Raw genomic sequence first — 25,589 nt, 5'->3', positions numbered from 1 at the left:
AGAACCTTCCTCTAGGTTACCGGCCTATACACACACACACGCACACGTGTGTAAAGAGAGACACAGACACACACACACAGAGAGACACAGACACACACACAAAAAGAGAGACACAGGTTAGACACACACACACTCGAGACAGATAGATGTGTAGGTTAGACTGTATCCCTGGGTTAGATGTGTATCCCTGAGGTTAGATGTATCCCTGGGTAACACTATGTGGGTTGAGGTGGGTAACAGTATCCCTGAACACTATCCCTAGATATCCCTGGGTAAGAGTATCCCTGGGTAACACTGTCCCTGGGTAAGACTATCCCTGGGTAAGAGTATCCCTGGGTAAGAGTATCCCTGGGTAACACTATCCCTGGGTGTATCCCTGAGGTAACAGTATAGAGGTTAGATGTCCCTAGAGGTTAGGTGTCCTGAGGTAACACTATAGATGTGTAACAGTATCCCTGGGTAACAGTTAGATGGGTAACAGTATCCCTGGGTAACACTATACCTGGGTAACAGGTGGGTAACAGTATCCCTGAGGTAAGACTATCCCTGGGTGAGGTAACACATCCCTGAGGTAACAGGTATAGATGGGTAACAGTATCCCTGGGTAAGAGGTTGAGTATCCCTGGGTAACACTATCCCTGGGTAACAGTATCCCTGGGTAACACTATCCCTGGGTACCTTATTCCTGTAGAGGTTTCGACCAGACCGTGAGTTAGCCATGATGGGCCAGTATTGAGCATCAGCTCCAGACCAGTGTGTTGATGACTTGATCCACTGATTGAGACAGTCCTGAGGAATCAAACCTCAGGCTGCCTGTACCTGAGCGGCCAGCGGAGGAATCAACCACACCAGGCTGTTAGCTCCTGATGGGCCAGTGGCAGATCCTACACACAGACCAGGCTGTTAGCTACCTGATGGGCCAGCAGAGGAATCAACCAGACCAGGCTGTTAGCTACCTGATGGGCCAGCTAGAGGAACAACACAGACCAGGCTGTTAGCTACCTGATGGACAGCACACAGACCAGGCTGTTAGCTACCTGACCACACGTTAGCTACCTGATGGGCCAGCTAGAGGAATCACACACACACCAGGCTGAGACACACACACACAGAGACACACACACACAGAGACATCACACACACACACACACACAAACACACACAGAGATGGGCACACACAGTGAACAACAGACCAGGCTGAACACACCTGATGGACACACACACAGAGAATCAACACAGACACAGAGACACACACACAGATGGGCCACACAGAGGAACACACACCAGACCAGGCTGTTAGCACCTGATGGGCCAGCTAGATGAACACACACAGACCAGGCTGTCAGCACCTGATGGGCCAGCTAGAGACACACACACAGAGACACAGGCAGATGAACACACACACACAGATGGGCACACACACAGAGGACACAACCACACAGAGACACACAGCTACCAGAGGGCCACACACAGAATCACACACACACCAGAGACACACACCTGATGGGCCACACATGTGAGAGGACACACACCACACACACACACACAGATGAACACTGTTACTACACAGAGACACCAGCACAGAGACACACACACAGAGACACAGGACACAGCTACCGGATGGGCACACAGACACACACACACAGAGACACACACACACAGACACACACACACAGACACACACAGAGAGACACACACACCTACCTGCAGACCTCTGGCTCGTCATCAACCAGACCAGGGGCGTTGCAGCCCCCATATCTCTGTGGCGACCAGGACTGTCTCCACCCACTGACCCGGTCTCCTGGTAAGGCTGTTAGTGATCTGTCCCTCCCTCTCTCCATCCTCAGACCAGGCTGATGAGCTTTGCGTCATAATAATATAAGAATTTTGACCCCGCCTCCTCCCTGCGCTGGGAGCTCCGAAACTGTCTCCTCCCCTCCTGGACAAGATGCTGAGGGACTCTTCACTGCTAAACTTTTCTCCTGTGGAACCCACTTTCTCTTGGTTCTCCTTCCCCCCACCAGACCTGGAGTGACAGACAGCAGCTCCATCCCCACTCTGCCCCCCTCTCCCTGCTACTCCCACAGAGACCGTCTATCCCCACCTTTCTCCCTGAAACAGCTATCTGGCCTCTCGCCCCGCCTCCCCTACAAAGACAAAACGAATCTAGATTCAGGAGGGGCGGCGCTGTTAGCGGAAGAGAAAAAGATGCGACGGGATCAGGAGAGAACGGGGTGTTCCCCTCTCCTCTCCCTCCTCCTCTCCCCTCTCAAACTCTCTGATCCTCCCTCCCCCTCACTCCATGCGGTAAGACCGGTCAGAGCTGTGTTCTGGACCGGGTCATCTTGTGGGATTACTGGGGCATCGGGGCGGACAGGAAAGTCTCCCTTCCTGTTTGGTTTCTTCTTCTTCCTGGTTTGGCCCTGACCCAAGGCCTAAGAAGGAGCCTCAATCCACCGCGGAACACTGTCCAGTCTTCATCACTGCTGTGTCACCCTTCCTCTACATAAGGACTGGCACCCTGGCCTATACTGCTCATCATTGGGATCTTATTGTGGGACTAATTCACAACACACAAAGTTGGGATGAGACACAGACACACTGGGGAAACAGATGGACACAACACACAAAGACCCAAACACAGGGAGTTTCAATTCAAAAGTACTACATCGTTTTTTACAGACAGAGAACTGAAAAGAAATGAGGAGCAATGTACCCTTAAAATACTATACTATTGGGTAACTGATGGGCCAGCTAGGGAAACCAGTATCCCTGGGTAACACTATGGACCAGCTAGAGGAATCACTATCCCTGGCTGTAAGCTACCTGATGGACCAGCTGGGTAACCAGATCCAGGCTGTTAGCTACCTGATGGGTAACAGCTATCCCTGGAATCAACCAGACCTGGGTAACAGTATCCTGATGGAACAGTAACCAGACCCTGGGTAACTACCTGATGGACCAGCTCAACCAGACCAGGCTGTTAGCTACCTAATGGACCAGCTAGAGGAATCAACCAGACCAGGCTGTTATGATGGGCCAGCTAGAGGAATCAACCAGACCAGGCTGTTAGCTACCTGATGGGCCAGCTAGAGGAATCAACCAGACCAGGCTGTATACCTGATGGACCAGCTAGAGGAATCAACCAGATCCAGGCTGTTAGCTACCTGATGGGCCAGCTAGAGGAATCAACAGACCAGGCTGTTAGCTACCTGATGGGCCAGCTAGGGGAATCAACCAGACCAGGCTGTTAGCTACCTGATGGGCCAGCTAGAGGAATCAACCAGACCAGGCTGTTAGCTACCTGATGGACCAGCTAGAGGAATCAACTAGACCAGGCTGTTAGCTACCTACCTATGGACCAGCTAGAGGAATCAACAGACCAGGCTGTTAGCTACCTGATGGGCCAGCTAGAGGAATCAACCAGACCAGGCTGTTAGCCACCTGATGGACCAGCTAGAGGAATCAACCAGACCAGGCTGTTAGCTACCTGATGGGCCAGCTGGTAGAGGAATCAACCAGACCAGGCTGTTAGCTACCTGATGGGCCAGCTAGAGGAATCAACCAGACCAGGCTGTTAGCTACCTGATGGGCCAGCTAGAGGAATCAACCAGACCAGGCTGTTAGCTACCTGATGGGCCAGCTAGAGGAATCAACCAGACCAGGCTGTTAGCTACCTGATGGGCCAGACTTAGCTACCTGATGGACCAGCTAGAGGAATCAGGAATCCAGACCAGGCTGTTAGCTACCTGATGGGCCAGCTAGAGGAATCAACCAGACCAGGCTGTTAGCTACCTGATGGGCCAGCTAGAGGAATCAACCAGACCAGGCTGTTAGCTACCTGATGGGCCAGCTAGAGGAATCAACCAGACCAGGCTGTTAGCTACCTGATGGGCCAGCTAGAGGAATCAACCAGACCAGGCTGTTAGCTACCTGATGGGCCAGCTAGAGGAATCAACCAGACCAGGCTGATGGACTACCTGATGATGGCCAGCTAGAGGAATCAACCAGACCAGGTCTGTTAGCTACCTGATGGGCCAGCTAGAGGAATCAACCAGACCTGTTAACATAGACAACACCTATAGGTGATGAAACTGTAAACTTATTCAGACTCTTAATCTAAACTGTAAACTTATTCAGACTCTTAATCTAAACTGTAAACTTATTCAGACTCTTAATCTAAACTGTAAACTTATTCAGACTCTTAATCTAAACTGTAAACTTATTCAGACTCTTAATCTAAACTGTAAACTTTATTCAGACTCTTAATCTAAACTGTAAATTTATTCAGACTCTTAATCTAAACTGTAAACTTATTCAGACTCTTAATCTAAACTGTAAACTTATTCAGACTCTTAATCTAAACTGTAAACTTATTCAGACTCTTAATCTAAACTGTACATTTATTCAGACTCTTAATCTAAACTGTACTTATTCAGACTCTTAATCTAAACTGTAAACTTATTCAGACTCTTAATCTAAACTGTAAACTTATTCAGACTCTTAATCTAAACTGTAAATTTATTGAAACTCTTAATCTAAACTGTAAACTTATTCAGACTCTTAATCTAAACTGTAAATTTATTCAGACTCTTAATCTAAACTGTAAACTTATTCAGACTCTTAATCTAAACTGTAAACTTATTCAGACTCTTAATCTAAACTGTAAACTTATTCAGACTCTTAATCTAAACTGTAAACTTATTCAGACTCTTAATCTAAACTGTAAACTTATTCAGACTCTTAATCTAAACTGTAAACTTATTCAGACTCTTAATCTAAACTGTAAACTTATTCAGACTCTTAATCTAAACTGTAAACGTATTCAGACTCTTAATCTAAACTGTAAACTTATTCAGACTCTTAATCTAAACTGTAAACTTATTCAGACTCTTAATCTAAACTGTAAACTTATTCAGACTCCTAATCTAAACTGTAAACTTATTCAGACTCTTAATCTAAACTGTAAACTTATTCAGACTCTTAATCTAAACTGTAAACTTATTCAGACTCTTGAAATATTTGCTCCATACAGCCAAAATCTAACCTTAACATGTGACTGTAACTACGCTCCTTAGTAAAGACACAGAAGATATGTTGTGTATGTCTGGTTCTTTATGAGCTCTAAAACGTTTTGGGGAAACGTGTCCTTCAGTACAAACCGTTCCGCAACTTTTAGCAAACGTTCAAGCCAACTGAAGGCACCGCTGGGTAACAGTCTCACCTGCAGATGTCCTGAGAGGAGGGAGTTGTCCTGGAAACACTGCCAGGAGCCAATCCTGTTGTAGAACTGCTGGCCTGTAACAACCAATCACAGCACACTCCTTCACTTCAACAACCAATCACAGCACACGTCTTCACCTCTAACCAATCAGCAGTGACTGCTGTCGACCAATCAAACAATCAACCAATCAATACCTTCAAGATGTTGCTGGATCGACTGCCTGACCGACCTGGACCTTTAATACTCTGTAGAGAGAGAAAGAGGGAGAGAGACGGCAGAGAGAAGATTTATATATATATATACAGTGCCTTGCGAAAGTATTCGACCCCCTTGAACTTTGCGACCTTTTGCCACATTTCAGGCTTCAAACATAAATATATAAAACTGTATTTTTTTGTGAAGAATCAACAACAAGTGGGACACAATCATGAAGTGGAACGACATTTATTGGATATTTAAAACTTTTTTAACAAATCAAAAACTGAAAAATTGGGCGTGCAAAATTATTCAGCCCCCTTAAGTTAATACTTTGTAGCGCCACCTTTTGCTGCGATTACAGCTGTTAGTCGCTTGGGGTATGTCTCTATCAGTTTTGCACATCGAGAGACTGAAATTTTTATCATCGAGGAAATGTCTATTCAGAGGTATAGATTTTACAGTCAGGAGAAATGTCTATTCAGTATAGATTTTACAGTCTGTCTATTCAGAGGTATAGATTTTACAGTCAGGAGAAATGTCTATTCAGAGGTATAGATTTTACAGTCAGGAGAAATGTCTATTCAGAGGTATAGATTTTACAGTCAGGAGAAATGTCTGTATTCAGAGGTATAGATTTTACAGTCAGGAGAAATGTCTATTCAGAGGTATAGACTTTACAGTCAGGAGAAATGTCTATTCAGAGGTATAGATTTTACAGTCAGGAGAAATGTCTATTCAGAGGTATAGATTTTACAGTCAGGAGAAATGTCTATTCAGAGGTATAGATTTTACAGTCAGGAGAAATGTCTGTATTCAGAGGTATAGATTTTACAGTCAGGAGAAATGTCTATTCAGAGGTATAGATTTTACAGTCAGGAGAAATGTCTATTCAGAGGTATAGATTTTACAGTCAGGAGAAAAGTCTGTATTCATTCTATGAAGTCTCACTCCTCTACTCACAATAACATTTGTACAAAAATGTGTAATTAGATTCTTTAATTTTTACATTAGTAGAGCAGCAATATACCCTGTTGCAAACAGTTTGACCTTTTTCAAAATAAATTATAAAACAGTTTGACAACCCTGTTTGTAAGCTTTTAAGTTGGATGTGTCATGATATGGTGGGGTTTGCAAAACGGGTCAACTTTCAGCACCTCTATGTCCTAAATGAAGGTTTTGTTGAAATCAAAAGGAATGCTGTCAAAAAGGAATTGAAGGACAGAGAGCCAACACACACTACTGGGTATAGATAGGAGGTTATAGAATAACCCTCCCCTCAGGACAGAGAGCCAACACACACTACTGGGTATAGATAGGAGGTTATAGAATAACCCTCCCCTCAGGACAGAGAGCCAACACACACTACTGGGTATAGATAGGAGGTTATAGAATAACCCTCCCCTCAGGACAGAGAGCCAACACACACTACTGGGTATAGATAGGAGGTTATAGAATAACCCTCCCCCCAGGACAGAGAGCCAACACACACTACTGGGTATAGATAGGAGGTTATAGAATAACCCTCCCCTCAGGACAGAGAGCCAACACACACTACTGGGTATAGATAGGAGGTTATAGAATAACCCTCCCCTCAGGACAGAGAGCCAACACACACTACTGGGTATAGATAGGAGGTTATAGAATAACCCTCCCCTCAGGACAGAGAGCCAACACACACTACTGGGTATAGATAGGAGGTTATAGAATAACCCTCCCCTCAGGACAGAGAGCCAACACACACACTACTGGGTATAGATAGGAGTTATAGAATAACCCTCCCCTCAGGACAGAGAGCCAACACACACTACTGGGTATAGATAGGAGTTATAGAATAACCCTCCCCTCAGGACAGAGAGCCAACACACACTACTGGGTATAGATAGGAGTTATAGAATAACCCTCCCCTCAGGACAGAGAGCCAACACACACTACTGGGTATAGATAGGAGTTATAGAATAACCCTCCTCTCAGGACAGAGAGCCAACACACACTACTGGGTATAGATAGGAGGTTATAGAATAACCCTCCCCTCAGGACAGAGAGCCAACACACACTACTGGGTATAGATAGGAGTTATAGAATAACCCTCCCCTCAGGACAGAGAGCCAACACACACTACTGGGTATAGATAGGTTATAGAATAACCCTCCCCTCAGGACAGAGAGCCAACACACACTACTGGGTATAGATAGGAAGTTATAGAATAACCCTCCCCTCAGGACAGAGAGCCAACACACACTACTGGGTATAGATAGGAGTTATAGAATAACCCTCCCCTCAGGACAGAGAGCCAACACACACTACTGGGTATAGATAGGAGGTTATAGAATAACCCTCCCCTCAGGACAGAGAGCCAACACACACTACTGGGTATAGATAGGAGGTTATAGAATAACCCTCCCCTCAGGACAGAGAGCCAACACACACTACTGGGTATAGATAGGAGTTATAGAATAACCCCCCACACACACACACACACACAGCAGAAAGGACCCACAGTTCATTGAGAGAGCTCCACAGAGTCTGTGTTCAGGTTAAGGTCAGGGCTTAGGGGTCAGAGGTTATAGTTCAGGGGCTTACCTCGGTCTTGTCTTTGGAGCGAGGGGCGCTCCGGCCGTTATTGGCCATCTCCCGAGCGGGGACCACGGAGATCTGCTGCACTGGCATCCTCACTGCGTTCCCAGATCTCTCCTCTCTCTGAACTCACTCCGTGTGTATACAGCGGTTATCCACTCTGTGCTCCACAGGTCCGGAACTCGGAGAACAGAATAGCGGAATGGGATCAGGTCACCGTGGAAACGGACAGAAGGCTCTGGACGGCAGGGTGTCAGATCGTCATGCCAACTCAGAAGTCAACAACACCCCTCCACCCCCAGAGAGACGGAGAGAGGGAGGGAGAGAGATAATAGATTAACTGGGGAGGAACAGGTGAGTGTCTGGCTGAGGGGGAGGAGACTCAGGGTGCTGCGTCAATCAGCATATGGCCCATCAGGCTTAACGCTCAAATTAGCCTGACTACTGATAATCAGCTTACACACACTGGTTACCTAGCCCTTAAAACAAGCCCAGTCCTTCCAGTTTGATGCTCAGTCTAGTCCAAAACGATCTCACCCAAACCAGCAGCGTAGACAGACATTTGTTGGCAGGTGGGCCCTAACCCTAACCCCTAACCCTAACCCTAACCCCTAACCCTAACCCTAACCCTAACCCTAACCCTAACCCCTAACCCTAACCCCTAACCCTAACCCTAACCCCTAACCCTAACCCTAACCCCTAACCCTAACCCTAACCAGCAAATGACAATCAGATGATCTAGAATGACAATCCGATGATCTAGAATGACAATCCGATGATTTTGACAATCCGATGATCTAGAATGACAACCAGATTATCTAGAATGACAATCCGATGATCTAGAATGACAACCACATGATCTAGAATGACAATCAGATGATCTAGAATGACAACCAGATGATCTAGAATGACAATCAGATGATCTAGAATGACAATCAGATGATCTAGAATGACAATCCGATGATTCAAGGTTTTTTTTATTTTTTTTAAACTATTTTCTACATTGCAGAATAAGACTTCAAAACTTTAAAAAAACACATATGGAATCATGCAGTAACCAAAAAAGTGTAAAACAAACCAAAATATGTTTTATGTGAGATTCTTCAGAGTAGCGACCCTTTCTTTGCCTTGATGACTCGTGAAGCTGGTTGAGAGAATGCCAAGAGTGTGCAAAGCAAAGAAAATATAAAAAATAAAGAAAACCCCTGGAATAAGTTTATTCGCAACACCCGCAATAGCATCTGCAAACCATGTGTATGTGACCAATAACATCTGCTAACCATGTGTATGTGACCAATAACATCTGCTAACCATGTGTATGGGACCAATAACATCTGCTAACCATGTGACCAATAACATCTGCTAAACACAGGTATGTGACCAATAACATCTACTAACCACGTGTATGTGACCAATAACATCTGCTAACCATGTGACCAATATCTGCTAACCATGTGACCAATAACATCTGCTAACCATGTGTATGTGACCAATAGCATCATCCAATAACATAACCATGTGTATGTGACCAATAGCATCTGCTAACCATGTGACCAATAACATCTGCTAAACACGGGTATGTGACCAATACCAATAACATCTAACATCTGCTAACCACATGTGACCAATAACATCTGCTAACCAATAACATCTGTGTATGTGACCAATAACATCTGCTAACCATGTGTATGTGACCAATAACATCTGCTAACCACCAATAACATCTGCTAACCATGTATGTGACCAATAGCATCTGCTAACCATGTGTATGTGACCAATAACATCTACTAACCACGTGTATGTGACCAATAACATCTGTAACCATGTGTATAACATCTGCTAACCACGTGTATGTGACCAATAACATCTGCTAACCATGTGACCAATAACATCTGCTAACCATGTGACCAATAACATCTGCTAACCATGTGACCAATAACATCTGCTAACCATGTGACCAATAACATCTGCTAACCATGTGTATGTGACCAATAACATCTGCTAACCACGTGTATGTGACCAATAACATCTGCTAACCATGTATGTATGTGACCAATAACATCTGCTAACCACGTGTATGTGACCAATAACATCCATGTGTAACCAATAACATCTGCTAACCATGTGTATGTGACCAATAGCATCTGCTAACCATGTGTATGTGACCATCTGCTAACCATATGTGACCAATGAACCATGTGTATGTGACCAATAACATCTGCTAACCATGTGTATGTGACCAATAACATCTGCTAACCATGTGACCAATATGTGACCAATAACATCTGCTAACCATGTGTATGTGACCAATAGCATCTGCTAACCATGTGTATGTGACCAATAACATCTGCTAACCATGTGTATGTGACCAATAACATCTGCTAACCATGTGTATGTGACCAATAGCATCTGCTAACCATGTGTATGTGACCAATAACATCTGCTAACCATGTGTATGTGACCAATAGCATCTGCTAACCATGTGTATGTGACCAATAACATCTGCTAACCACGTGTATGTGACCAATAACATCTGCTAACCACGTGTATGTGACCAATAACATCTGCTAACCATGTGTATGTGACCAATAACATCTGCTAACCACGTGTATGTGACCAATAACATCTGCTAACCACGTGTATGTGACCAATAGCATCTGCTAACCATGTGTATGTGACCAATAGCATCTGCTAACCATGTGTATGTGACCAATAGCATCTGCTAACCATGTGTATGTGACCAATAGCATCTGCTAACCATGTGTATGTGACCAATAGCATCTGCTAACCATGTGTATGTGACCAATAGCATCTGCTAACCATGTGTATGGGACCAATAACATCTGCTAACCATGTGTATGTGACCAATAACATCTGCTAACCATGTGTATGGAACCAATAACATCTGCTAACCATGTGTATGGAACCAATAACATCTGTTAAACACGTGACCAATAACATCTGCTAAACACGGGTATGTGACCAATAACATCTGCTAACCATGTGTATGTGACCAATAACATCTGCTAACCATGTGTATGTGACCAATAACATCTGCTAACCATGTGACCAATAACATCTGCTAACCATGTGTATGGGACCAATAACATCTGCTAACCACGTGTATGGGAACAATAACATCTGCTAACCATGTGTATGTGACCAATAACATCTGCTAACCATGTGTATGGGAACAATAACATCTGCTAACCATGTGTATGTGACCAATAACATCTGCTAACCATGTGTATGTGACCAATAACATCTGCTAACCATGTGACCAATAACGTCTGCTAACCACGTGTATGTGACCAATAGCATCTGCTAACCAGGTGTATGTGACCAATAACATCTGCTAACCACGTGTATGGGACCAATAACATATGCTAACCATGTGACCAATAGCATCTGCTAACCATGTGTATGTGACCAATAACATCTGCTAACCACGTGTATGTGACCAATAACATCTGCTAACCATGTGTATGTGACCAATAACATCTGCTAACCACGTGTATGTGACCAATAACATCTGCTAACCACGTGTATGTGACCAATAGCATCTGCTAACCACGTGTATGTGACCAATAGCATCTGCTAACCATGTGTATGTGACCAATAGCATCTGCTAACCATGTGTATGTGACCAATAGCATATGCTAACCATGTGTATGTGACCAATAGCATCTGCTAACCATGTGTATGTGACCAATAGCATCTGCTAACCATGTGTGTGTGACCAATAACATCTGCTAACCACGTGTATGTGACCAATAACATCTGCTAACCACGTGTATGTGACCAATAACATCTGCTAACCATGTGTATGTGACCAATAACATCTGCTAACCACGTGTATGTGACCAATAACATCTGCTAACCACGTGTGTGTGACCAATAGCATCTGCTAACCATGTGTATGTGACCAATAGCATTTGCTAACCATGTGTATGTGACCAATAGCATCTGCTAACCATGTGTATGTGACCAATAGCATATGCTAACCATGTGTATGTGACCAATAGCATCTGCTAACCATGTGTATGTGACCAATAGCATCTGCTAACCATGTGTATGTGACCAATAGCATCTGCTAACCAGGTGTATGTGACCAATAACATCTGCTAACCATGTGTATGGGAACAATAACATCTGCTAACCATGTGTATGTGACCAATAGCATCTGCTAACCATGTGTATGGAACCAATAACATCTGCTAACCATGTGTATGGAACCAATAACATCTGTTAAACACGTGACCAATAACATCTGCTAAACACGGGTATGTGACCAATAACATCTGCTAACCATGTGTATGTGACCAATAACATCTGCTAACCATGTGTATGTGACCAATAACATCTGCTAACCATGTGACCAATAACATCTGCTAACCATGTGTATGGGACCAATAACATCTGCTAACCACGTGTATGGGAACAATAACATCTGCTAACCATGTGTATGTGACCAATAACATCTGCTAACCATGTGTATGGGAACAATAACATCTGCTAACCATGTGTATGTGACCAATAACATCTGCTAACCATGTGTATGTGACCAATAACATCTGCTAACCATGTGACCAATAACGTCTGCTAACCACGTGTATGTGACCAATAGCATCTGCTAACCAGGTGTATGTGACCAATAACATCTGCTAACCACGTGTATGGGACCAATAACATATGCTAACCATGTGTATGTGACCAATAGCATCTGCTAACCATGTGTATGTGACCAATAGCATCTGCTAACCACGTGTATGTGACCAATAACATCTGCTAACCATGTGTATGTGACCAATAGCATCTGCTAACCACGTGTATGTGTGTTCAGTCTGTTTAAGTGAAGGAGGGGTGTGTTCAGTCTGTATAAGTGAAGGAGGGGTGTGTTCAGTCTGTTTAAGTGAAGGAAGGGTGTGTTCAGTCTGTTTAAGTGAAGGAGGGGTGTGTTCAGTCTGTGTTAGTGAAGGAGGGGTGTGTTCAGTCTGTATAAGTGAAGGAGGGGTGTGTTCAGTCTGTGTTAGTGAAGGAGGGGTGTGTTCAGTCTGTTTAAGTGAAGGAGGGGTGTGTTCAGTCTGTGTTAGTGAAGGAGGGGTGTGTTCAGTCTGTATAAGTGAAGGAGGGGTGTGTTCAGTCTGTTTAAGTGAAGGAAGGGTGTGTTCAGTCTGTTTAAGTGAAGGAGGGGTGTGTTCAGTCTGTATAAGTGAAGGAGGGGTGTGTTCAGTCTGTTTAAGTGAAGGAGGGGTGTGTTCAGTCTGTGTTAGTGAAGGAGGGGTGTGTTCAGTCTGTTTAAGTGAAGGAGGGGTGTGTTCAGTCTGTTTAAGTGAAGGAGGGGTGTGTTCAGTCTGTGTTAGTGAAGGAGGGGTGTGTTCAGTCTGTTTAAGTGAAGGAGGGGTGTGTTCAGTCTGTTTAAGTGAAGGAGGGGTGTGTTCAGTCTGTATAAGTGAAGGAGGGGTGTGTTCAGTCTGTATAAGTGAAGGAGGGGTGTGTTCAGTCTGTATAAGTGAAGGAAGGGTGTGTTCAGTCTGTTTAAGTGAAGGAGGGGTGTGTTCAGTCTGTGTTAGTGAAGGAGGGGTGTGTTCAGTCTGTTTAAGTGAAGGAAGGGTGTGTTCAGTCTGTTTAAGTGAAGGAAGGGTGTGTTCAGTCTGTTTAAGTGAAGGAAGGGTGTGTTCAGTCTGTTTAAGTGAAGGAAGGGTGTGTTCAGTCTGTATAAGTGAAGGAAGGGTGTGTTCAGTCTGTTTAAGTGAAGGAGGGGTGTGTTCAGTCTGTTTAAGTGAAGGAAGTGTGTGTTCAGTCTGTGTTAGTGAAGGAGGGGTGTGTTCAGTCTGTGTTAGTGAAGGAGGGGTGTGTTCAGTCTGTGTTAGTGAAGGAGGGGTGTGTTCAGTCTGTTTAAGTGAAGGAAGGGTGTGTTCAGTCTGTGTTAGTGAAGGAAGGGTGTGTTCAGTCTGTGTTAGTGAAGGAGGGGTGTGTTCAGTCTGTTTAAGTGAAGGAAGGGTGTGTTCAGTCTGTATAAGTGAAGGAAGGGTGTGTTCAGTCTGTTTAAGTGAAGGAAGTGTGTGTTCAGTCTGTGTTAGTGAAGGAAGGGTGTGTTCAGTCTGTGTTAGTGAAGGAGGGGTGTGTTCAGTCTGTATAAGTGAAGGAAGGGTGTGTTCAGTCTGTTTAAGTGAAGGAGGGGTGTGTTCAGTCTGTTTAAGTGAAGGAGGGGTGTGTTCAGTCTGTTTAAGTGAAGGAGGGGTGTGTTCAGTCTGTTTAAGTGAAGGAAGGGTGTGTTCAGTCTGTGTTAGTGAAGGAGGGGTGTGTTCAGTCTGTATAAGTGAAGGAGGGGTGTGTTCAGTCTGTATAAGTGAAGGAAGGGTGTGTTCAGTCTATTTAAGTGGAGGTGTGTACTTTGCTTCAGGATGTTGTGGAGCCTCCAGGATCAAGCCGGAGGAGTGGCTGTTCTCTCACAACGTTAGCACACACATGTATGTTCTGGTCTTAACACAGACTACTCTACTAACTACCGGTCTAAAACACACCTGGATCAGACTACTCTACTAACTACTGGTCTAAAACACACCTGGATCAGACTACTCTACTAACTACTGGTCTAAAACACCTGGATCAGACTACTCTACTAACTACTGGTCTAAAACACACCTGGATCAGACCAGTCTAACTACTGGTCTAAAACACACCTGGATAAGACTACTCTACTAACTACTGGTCTAAAACCCACCTGGATCAGACTACTAACTACTGGTCTAAAACACACCTGGATCAGACTACTAACTACTGGTCTAAAACACACCTGGATCAGACTACTCTACTAACTACCGGTCTAAAACACCCCTGGATCAGACTACTCTACTAACTACCGGTCTAAAACACACCTTGATCAGACTACTAACTACTGGTCTAAAACACACCTGGATCAGATTACTAACTACTGGTCTAAAACACACCTGGATCAGACTACTAACTACTGGTCTAAAACACACCTGGATCAGATTACTAACTACTGGTCTAAAACACACCTGGATCAGACTACTAACTACCGGTCTAAAACACACCTGGATCAGATTACTCTACTAACTACTGGTCTAAAACACACCTGGATCAGACTACTAACTACTGGTCTAAAACACACCTGGATCAGACTACTCTACTAACTACCGGTCTAAAACACACCTGGATCAGACTACTAACTACTGGTCTAAAACACACCTGGATCAGACTACTCTACTAACTACCGGTCTAAAACACACCTGGATCAGACTACTCTACTAACTACCGGTTTAAAACACACCTGGATCAGACTACTAACTACCGGTTTAAAACACACCTGGATCAGACTACTCTACTAACTACTGGTCTAAAACACACCTGGATCAGACTACTCTACTAACTACCGGTCTAAAACACACCTGGATCAGACTACTCTACTAACTACTGGTCTAAAACACACCTGGATCAGACTACTCTACTAACTACTGGTCTAAAACACACCTGGATCAGACTACTCTACTAACTACTGGTCTAAAACACACCTGGATCAGACTACTCTACTAACTACTGGTCTAAAACACACCTGGATCAGACTACTCTACTAACTACTGGTCTAAAACACACCTGGATCAGACTACTCTACTAACTACTGGATCAGACTACTCTACTAACTACTGGATCAGACTACTCTACTAACTACTGGATCAGACTACTAACTACCGGTTTAAAACACACCTGGATAAGACTACTCTACTAACTACTGGTCTAAAACACACCTGGATCAGACTACTCTACTAACTACCGGTCTAAAACACACCTGGATCAGACTACTAACTACTGGTCTAAAACACACCTGGATCAGACTACTCTACTAACTACTGGTCTAAAACACACCTGGATCAGACTACTCTACTAACTACTGGTCTAAAACACACCTGGATCAGACTACTCTACTAACTACTGGTCTAAAACACACCTGGATCAGATTACTAACTACTGGTCTAAAACACACCTGGATCAGACTACTCTACTAACTACTGGTCTAAAACACACCTGGATCAGACTACTCTACTAACTACTGGATCAGACTACTCTACTAACTACTGGTCTAAAACACACCTGGATCAGACTACTCTACTAACTACTGGATCAGACTACTCTACTAACTACCGGTCTAAAACACACCTGGATCAGACTACTCTACTAACTACTGGTCTAAAACACACCTGGATCAGACTACTCTACTAACTACCGGTCTAAAACACACCTGGATCAGACTACTAACTACCGGTTTAAAACACACCTGGATCAGACTACTAACTACTGGTCTAAAACACACCTGGATCAGACTACTAACTACTGGTCTAAAACACACCTGGATCAGACTACAAACTACTGGTCTAAAACACACCTGGATCAGACTACTCTACTAACTACTGGATCAGACTACTCTACTAACTACTGGATCAGACTACTCTACTAACTACTGGATCAGACTACTCTACTAACTACTGGATCAGACTACTCTACTAACTACTGGATCAGACTACTCTACTAACTACTGGATCAGACTACTCTACTAACTACTGGATCAGACTACTCTACTAACTACTGGTCTAAAACACACCTGGATCAGACTACTCTACTAACTACTGGATCAGACTCATTTCCACAGAAAGTAAGATTATAATTAACTGTCTCTCTCTGTCCCTCGCTCGTAACATCTCTCTCTCTCTCTCTCTCTCTCTCTCTCTCTCTCTCTCTCTCTCTCTCTCTCTCTCTCTCCTCTCTCTCTCTGTCCCTCCTCTCGTCTCCTCTCTCTCTCTCTCTCTCTCTCTCTCTCTCTCTCTCTCTCTCTCTCTCTCTCTCTCTCTCTCTCTCTCTCTCTCTCTCTCTCTCTCTCTCTCTCTCTCTCCCTCCCTCCTCGTAACCTCTCTCTCTCTCTCTCTCTCTCTCTCTATGTCTCTCTCTCTCTCTCTCTCTCTCTCTCTCTCTATGTCTCTCTCTCTATGTCTCTCTCTCTCTCTCTCTCTCTGTCCCTCCCTCGTAACCTCTCTCTCTCTCTCTCTCTCTCTCTCTATGTCTCTCTCTCTATGTCTCTCTCTCTATGTCTCTCTCTCTATGTCTCTCTCTCTCTCTCTCTCTCTCTCTCTCTCTCTCTCTCTCTCTCTCTCTCTCTCTCTCTCTCTCTCTCTCTCTCCCTCCCTCGTAACCTCTCTCTCTCTCTCTCTCTCTCTCTCTCTGTCCCTCCCTCGTAACCTCTCTCTCTCTCTCTCTCTCTCTCTCCCTCTCTCTCTCTCTGTCCCTCCCTCGTAACCTCTCTCTCTCTCTCTCTCTCTCTCTCTCTCTCTCTCTCTCTGTCCCTCCCTCGTAACCTCTCTCTCTCTCTCTCTCTCTCTCTCTCTCTCTCTCTCTCTCTCCCTCCCTCTCCTCTCTCTCTCTCTCTCTCTCTCTCTCTCTCTCTCTCTCTCTCTCTCTCTCTCTCTCTCTCTCTCTCTCTCTCTCTCTCTCTCTCTCTCTCTCTCTCTCATTAAAGGGCTTTATTGTTATGGGAAGCATATGTAAACATTGCCAAAGCAAGTGAAGTAACCTCTATCTCTGTCATGTTTTGTCTTATATTGTCTTGTCATTATGCTTTCCCTTCTGTTCGTTTCCCCCTGCTGGTCTTATTAGGTTTGTTCCCTTTTTCTATCCCTTTCTCTCCCCCTCCCTCTCTCTCTTCTCTCTCTATGTTCCGTTCCTGCTCCCAGCTGTTCCTCATTCTCCTAACTCACTCATTTAGTCTTTTCACACCTGTCCCCTATTCTGTCCTCTGATTAGAGTCCCTATTTCTCCCCTTGTTTTCCGCTTCTGTCCTTGTCGGATCCTTGTATGATGTTCGCTGTGCTGTGTCTTTGTCTCGCCCTGTCATGTCTTGTCTCCTTCAGATGCTGCGTGTGAGCAGGTGTCTGAGTCCGCTACGGTCGGTGCCTTCCCGAGGCAACCTACAGTTAATGGTCGAGTCTCCAGTCTGTCCTCGTCACTACGAGTGGATTTAAGTTTTTATGTTTTGTTTTCTGCTCTGATTGTCCAGGAGTAGTGCTCTTATCCTTTACTGGAATAAAGACTCTGTTTTCGCCAAGTCGCTTTTGGGTCCTCATTCATCTGCATAACAGAAGGATCCGACCAAGAATGGACCCAGCGACTACGGATTCTCGTAACACTGCCGTAGAGATCCAGGGAGCCATGCTCGGCAGACACGAGCAGGAATTGTCTGCTGCTCGTCATGCCGTTGAGACCCTGGCCGCTCAGGTTTCCGACCTCTCTGGACAGTTCCAGAGTCTTCGTCTCGTGCCACCTGCTACTTCCTGGTCTGCCGAGTCTCCGGAACCTAGGGTTAATAACCCACCTTGTTACTCCGGGCAGCCCACTGAGTGCCGCTCTTTTCTCACCCAGTGTGATATTGTGTTCTCTCTCCAACCCAACACATACTCAAGAGAGAGAGCTCGGGTTGCTTACGTCATATCACTCCTTACTGGCCGGGCTCGAGAGTGGGGCACAGCTATCTGGGAGGCAAGGGCTGATTGTTCTAACAATTACCTGAGCTTTAAAGAGGAGATGATACGGGTTTTTGATCGTTCAGTTTTTGGTAGGGAGGCTTCTAGGGCCCTGGCTTCCCTATGTCAAGGTGATCGATCCATAACGGATTACTCTATAGAGTTTCGCACTCTTGCTGCCTCAAGTGACTGGAACGAGCCGGCGCTGCTCGCTCGTTTTCTGGAGGGACTCCACGCAGAGGTTAAGGATGAGATTCTCTCCCGGGAGGTTCCTTCCAGTGTGGACTCTTTGATTGCACTCGCCATCCGCATAGAACGACGGGTAGATCTTCGTCACCGAGCTCGTGGAAGAGAGCTCGCGTTAACGGTGTTTCCCCTCTCCGCATCGCAACCATCTCCTTCCTCCGGCTCAGAGACTGAGCCCATGCAGCTGGGAGGTATTCGCATCTCGACTAAGGAGAGGGAACGGAGGATCACCAACCGCCTGTGCCTCTATTGCGGTATTGCTGGACATTTTGTCAATTCATGTCCAGTAAAAGAGAGCTCATCAGTAAGCGGAGGGCTACTGGTGAGCGCTACTACTCAGGTCTCTTCATCTAGATCCTGTACTACTATGTCGGTCCATCTACGCTGGACCGGTTCGGCTGCTTCATGCAGTGCCTTGATAGACTCTGGGGCTGAGGGTTGTTTTATGGACGAAGCATGGGCTCGGAAACATGACATTCCTCTCAGACAGTTAGGGAAGCCCACGCCTATGTTCGCCTTAGATGGTAGTCATCTCCCCAGTATCAGATATGAGACACTACCTTTAACCCTCACAGTATCTGGTAACCACAGTGAGACTATTTCCTTTTTGATTTTTCGTTCACCTTTTACACCTGTTGTTTTGGGTCATCCCTGGCTAGTATGTCATAATCCTTCTATTAATTGGTCTAGTAATTCTATCCTATCCTGGAACGTTTCTTGTCATGTGAAGTGTTTAATGTCTGCTATCCCTCCTGTTTCTTCTGTCCCCTCTTCTCAGGAGGAACCTGGTGATTTGACAGGAGTGCCGGAGGAATATCATGATCTGCGCACGGTCTTCAGTCGGTCCAGAGCCAACTCCCTTCCTCCTCACCGGTCGTATGATTGTAGTATTGATCTCCTTCCGGGGACCACTCCCCCTCGGGGTAGACTATACTCTCTGTCGGCTCCCGAACGTAAGGCTCTCGAGGATTATTTGTCTGTTTCTCTTGACGCCGGTACCGTAGTGCCTTCTTCCTCTCCTGCCGGGGCGGGGTTTTTTTTGTTAAGAAGAAGGACGGTACTCTGCGCCCCTGCGTGGATTATCGAGGGCTGAATGACATAACGGTTAAGAATCGTTATCCGCTTCCCCTTATGTCATCAGCCTTCGAGATTCTGCAGGGAGCCAGGTTCTTTACTAAGTTGGACCTTCGTAATGCTTACCATCTCGTGCGCATCAGAGAGGGAGACGAGTGGAAAACGGCGTTTAACACTCCGTTAGGGCATTTTGAGTACCGGGTTCTGCCGTTTGGCCTCGCTAATGCTCCAGCTGTTTTTCAGGCATTAGTTAATGATGTACTGAGAGACATGCTGAACATCTTTGTTTTTGTCTACCTTGACGACATCCTGATTTTTTCACCGTCACTCGAGATTCATGTTCAGCACGTTCGACGTGTACTCCAGCGCCTTTTAGAGAATTGTCTCTACGTGAAGGCTGAGAAGTGCGCCTTTCATGTCTCCTCCGTCACTTTTCTCGGTTCTGTTATTTCCGCTGAAGGCATTCAGATGGATCCCGCTAAGGTCCAGGCTGTCAGTGATTGGCCCGTTCCAAGGTCACGTGTCGAGTTGCAGCGCTTTCTAGGTTTCGCTAATTTCTATCGGCGTTTCATTCGTAATTTCGGTCAAGTTGCTGCCCCTCTCACAGCTCTTACTTCTGTCAAGACGTGCTTTAAGTGGTCCGGTTCCGCACAGGGAGCTTTTGATCTCCTCAAGAAGCGTTTTACGTCCGCTCCAATCCTCGTTACTCCCGACGTCACTAAACAATTCATTGTCGAGGTTGACGCTTCTGAGGTGGGCGTGGGAGCCATTCTATCCCAGCGCTTCCAGTCTGACGATAAGGTTCATCCTTGCGCTTATTTTTCTCATCGCCTGTCACCATCGGAACGCAACTATGATGTGGGTAACCGCGAACTGCTCGCCATCCGCTTAGCCCTAGGCGAATGGCGACAGTGGTTGGAGGGGGCGACCGTTCCTTTTGTCGTTTGGACTGACCATAAGAACCTTGAGTACATCCGTTCTGCCAAACGACTTAATGCACGTCAAGCTCGTTGGGCGTTGTTTTTCGCTCGTTTCGAGTTTGTGATTTCTTATCGCCCGGGTAGTAAGAACACCAAGCCTGATGCCTTATCCCGTCTCTTTAGTTCTTCTGTGGCTTCTACTGATCCCGAGGGATTCTTCCTTATGGGCGTGTTGTCGGGTTGACAGTCTGGGGAATTGAGAGACAGGTTAAGCAAGCACTCACTCACACTGCGTCGCCGCGCGCTTGTCCTAGTAACCTTCTTTTCGTTCCTGTTTCTACTCGTCTGGCTGTTCTTCAGTGGGCTCACTCTGCCAAGTTAGCTGGCCATCCCGGCGTTCGAGGTACTCTTGCTTCTATTCGCCAGCGCTTTTGGTGGCCTACTCAGGAGCGTGACACGCGCCGTTTCGTGGCTGCTTGTTCGGACTGCGCGCAGACTAAGTCAGGTAACTCTCCTCCTGCCGGTCGTCTCAGACCGCTTCCCATTCCTTCTCGACCATGGTCTCACATCGCCTTAGACTTCATTACCGGTCTGCCTTCGTCTGCGGGGAAGACTGTGATTCTTACAGTTGTCGATAGGTTCTCTAAGGCGGCACATTTCATTCCCCTCGCTAAGCTTCCTTCCGCTAAGGAGACGGCACAAATCATCATCGAGAATGTGTTCAGAATTCATGGCCTCCCGTTAGACGCCGTTTCAGACAGAGGTCCGCAATTCACGTCACAGTTTTGGAGGGAGTTCTGTCGTTTGATTGGTGCTTCCGTCAGTCTCTCTTCCGGTTTTCATCCCCAGTCTAACGGTCAAGCAGAAAGGGCCAATCAGACGATTGGTCGCATACTACGCAGCCTTTCTTTTAGAAACCCTGCGTCTTGGGCAGAACAGCTCCCCTGGGCAGAATACGCTCACAACTCGCTTCCTTCGTCTGCTACCGGGTTATCTCCGTTTCAGAGTAGTCTGGGTTACCAGCCTCCTCTGTTCTCGTCCCAGCTCGCCGAGTCCAGCGTTCCCTCCGCTCAGGCGTTTGTCCAACGTTGTGAGCGCACCTGGAGGAGGGTGAGGTCTGCACTTTGCCGTTACAGGGCGCAGACTGTGAGAGCCGCCAATAAACGTAGGATTAAGAGTCCTAGGTATTGTCGCGGCCAGAGAGTGTGGCTTTCCACTCGTAACCTTCCCCTTACGACAGCTTCTCGTAAGTTGACTCCGCGGTTCATTGGTCCGTTCCGTGTCTCCCAGGTCGTCAATCCTGTCGCTGTGCGACTGCTTCTTCCGCGACATCTTCGTCGCGTCCATCCTGTCTTCCATGTCTCCTGTGTCAAGCCCTTTCTTCGCACCCCCGTTCGTCTTCCCTCCCCCCGTCCTTGTCGAGGGCGCACCTATTTACAAGGTACGTAGGATCATGGACATGCGTTCTCGGGGACGTGGTCACCAGTACTTAGTGGATTGGGAGGGTTACGGTCCTGAGGAGAGGAGTTGGGTTCCATCTCGGGACGTGCTGGACCGTTCGCTGATTGATGATTTCCTCCGTTGCCGCCAGGATTCCTCCTCGAGTGCGCCTGGAGGCGCTCGGTGAGTGGGGGGGTACTGTCATGTTTTGTCTTATATTGTCTTGTCATTATGCTTTCCCTTCTGTTCGTTTCCCCCTGCTGGTCTTATTAGGTTTGTTCCCTTTTTCTATCCCTTTCTCTCCCCCTCCCTCTCTCTCTTCTCTCTATGTTCCGTTCCTGCTCCCAGCTGTTCCTCATTCTCCTAACTCACTCATTTAGTCTTTTCACACCTGTCCCCTATTCTGTCCTCTGATTAGAGTCCCTATTTCTCCCCTTGTTTTCCGCTTCTGTCCTTGTCGGATCCTTGTATGATGTTCGCTGTGCTGTGTCTTTGTCTCGCCCTGTCATGTCTTGTCTCCTTCAGATGCTGCGTGTGAGCAGGTGTCTGAGTCCGCTACGGTCGGTGCCTTCCCGAGGCAACCTACAGTTAATGGTCGAGTCTCCAGTCTGTCCTCGTCACTACGAGTGGATTTAAGTTTTTATGTTTTGTTTTCTGCTCTGATTGTCCAGGAGTAGTGCTCTTATCCTTTACTGGAATAAAGACTCTGTTTTCGCCAAGTCGCTTTTGGGTCCTCATTCATCTGCATAACAATCTCTGTCTCACACACACTGGAATAGGAATATCCAGGTGAACAGAAGATAAGAGCAGTCATAGATAAAGTCATAAACCAACCTGGTTTATTAGAAGCAGGGCCGTTTCTAGGAATGGGGGGGTTAAGGGGGGACCAAGAACCATTCATGCGAAATCAGCTAATTCTATCACAAATAGCGTTCGGTTTAAACTACGATGTGTTGTATAGAATAACTGTATCACAAATAGCGTTCGGTTTAAAACTACGATGCGTAACTGTTTCAACTGTTAATCAATACATCTGCCCTAATCTATTCAAATAAATCCATTTGAAAATTAAGATAAGGAAAATATTGAAGTTAGATACCCATTCAGTGGTTATAGATACCCGTTCAGTGGTTATAGATACCCATTCAGTGGTTAGATACCCATTCAGTGGTTAGATACCCATTCAGTGGTTAGATACCCATTCAGTGGTTATAGATACCCGTTCAGTGGTTAGATACCCATTCAGTGGTTAGATACCCATTCAGTGGTTAGATACCCATTCAGTGGTTATAGATACCCATTCAGTGGTTATAGATACCCATTCAGTGGTTAGATACCCATTCAGTGGTTAGATACCCGTTCAGTGGTTAGATACCCATTCAGTGGTTAGATACCCGTTCAGTGGTTAGATACCCGTTCAGTGGTTAGATACCCATTCAGTGGTTAGATACCCATTCAGTGGTTAGATACCCATTCAGTGGTTATAGATACCCGTTCAGTGGTTAGATACCCATTCAGTGGTTAGATATCCATTCAGTGGTTATAGATACCCATTCAGTGGTTATAGATACCCATTCAGTGGTTAGATAGCCATTCAGTGGTTAGATATCCATTCAGTGGTTATAGATAGCCATTCAGTGGTTATAGATAGCCATTCAGTGGTTATAGATAGCCATTCAGTGGTTATAGATACCCATTCAGTGGTTATAGATACCCATTCAGTGGTTATAGATACCCATTCAGTGGTTATAGATACCCATTCAGTGGTTAGATACCCATTCAGTGGTTAGATATCCATTCAGTGGTTAGATATCCATTCAGTGGTTAGATACCCATTCAGTGGTTATAGATACCCATTCAGTGGTTATAGATACCCATTCAGTGGTTATAGATACCCATTCAGTGGTTATAGATACCCATTCAGTGGTTAGATACCCATTCAGTGGTTAGATACCCATTCAGTGGTTAGATACCCATTCAGTGGTTATAGATACCCATTCAGTGGTTATAGATACCCATTCAGTGGTTAGATACATTTACATTTAAGTCATTTAGCAGACGCTCTTATCCAGAGCGACTTACAAATTGGTGCATACACCTTATGACAACCAGTGGAACAGCCACTTGCATCTAAATCTTGTTGGGGGAGAAGGGGGGGGTGAGAAGGATTACTTACCCTTACTTACCCTATCCTAGGTATTCCTTGAAGAGGTGGGGTTTCAGGTGTCTCCGGAAGGTGGTGATTGACTCCGCTGTCCTGGCGTCGTGAGGGAGTTTGTTCCACCATTGGGGGCCAGAGCAGCGAACAGTTTTGACTGGGCTGAGCGGGAACTGTACTTCCTCAGTGGTAGGGAGGCGAGCAGGCCAGAGGTGGATGAACGCAGTGCCCTTGTTTGGGTGTAGGGCCTGATCAGAGCCTGGAGGTACTGAGGTGCCGTTCCCCTCACAGCTCCGTGGCGAGCACCATGGTCTTGTAGCGGATGCGAGCTTCAACTGGAAGCCAGTGGAGAGAGCGGAGGAGCGGGGTGACGTGAGAGAACTTGGGAAGGTTGAACACCAGACGGGCTGCGGCGTTCTGGATGAGTTGTAGGGGTTTAATGGCACAGGCAGGGAGCCCAGCCAACAGCGAGTTGCAGTAATCAAGACGGGAGATGACAAGTGCCTGGATTAGGACCTGCGCCGCTTCCTGTGTGAGGCAGGGTCGTACTCTGCGGATGTTGTAGAGCATGAACCTACAGGAACGGGACACCGCCTTGATGTTAGTTGAGAACGTCAGGGTGTTGTCCAGGATCACGCCAAGGTTCTTAGCGCTCTGGGAGGAGGACACAATGGAGTTGTCAACCGTGATGGCGAGATCATGGAACGGGCAGTCCTTCCCGGGAGGAAGAGGAGCTCCGTCTTGCTGAGGTTCAGCTTGAGGTGGTGATCCGTCATCCACACTGATATGTCTGCCAGACATGCAGAGATGCGATTAGCCACCTGGTCATCAGAAGGGGGAAAGGAGAAGATTAATTGTGTGTCGTCTGCATAGCAATGATAGGAGAGACCATGTGAGGTTATGACAGAGCCAAGTGACTTGGTGTATAGCGAGAATAAGAGAGGGCCTAGAACAGAGCCCTGGGGGACACCAGTGGTGAGAGCGCGTGGTGAGGAGACAGATTCTCGCCACGCCACCTGGTAGGAGCGATCTGTCAGGTAGGACGCAATCCAAGCGTGGGCCGCGCCGGAGATGCCCAACTCGGAGAGGGTGGAGAGGAGGATCTGATGGTTCACAGTATCGAAAGCAGCCGATAGGTCTAGAAGGATGAGAGCAGAGGAGAGAGAGTTAGCTTTAGCAGTGCGGAGCGCCTCCGTGATACAGAGAAGAGCAGTCTCAGTTGA

General features: G+C 46.1%; 2 long non-coding RNA genes across 10 annotated transcripts; both read right to left on the bottom strand.

Moving 5' to 3' along the window:
• Nucleotides 1-991: 991 nt before the first annotated feature.
• On the bottom strand, nt 992-3,962 carry LOC127918760 (uncharacterized). 9 transcript variants are annotated; one of them, XR_008100747.1, is made up of 4 exons: nt 3,750-3,962; nt 3,540-3,677; nt 3,445-3,490; nt 992-1,002 (listed from the first exon to the last, which is right to left on the bottom strand). It is a non-coding gene; the product is annotated as an uncharacterized LOC127918760 (long non-coding RNA). The 9 variants fall into 9 exon arrangements; XR_008100740.1 differs by lacking the exon at nt 992-1,002 and adding an exon at nt 3,198-3,304; XR_008100746.1 differs by lacking the exon at nt 992-1,002 and adding an exon at nt 3,198-3,304 and having other exon boundaries at nt 3,586-3,677.
• Nucleotides 3,963-4,859: 897 nt separating this feature from the next.
• On the bottom strand, nt 4,860-8,273 carry LOC127918759 (uncharacterized). The gene is made up of 3 exons (XR_008100739.1): nt 8,003-8,273; nt 5,419-5,469; nt 4,860-5,298 (listed from the first exon to the last, which is right to left on the bottom strand). It is a non-coding gene; the product is annotated as an uncharacterized LOC127918759 (long non-coding RNA).
• Nucleotides 8,274-25,589: the final 17,316 nt, after the last annotated feature.

The sequence above is a fragment of the Oncorhynchus keta genome, unplaced genomic scaffold (genome assembly GCF_023373465.1).
Source record: "Oncorhynchus keta strain PuntledgeMale-10-30-2019 unplaced genomic scaffold, Oket_V2 Un_contig_1480_pilon_pilon, whole genome shotgun sequence".
Taxonomy (NCBI): domain Eukaryota; kingdom Metazoa; phylum Chordata; class Actinopteri; order Salmoniformes; family Salmonidae; genus Oncorhynchus; species Oncorhynchus keta.
The sequence above is the reverse complement of the archived record's forward strand: the minus strand, read 5'-3'. Positions and strand labels throughout refer to the sequence as shown.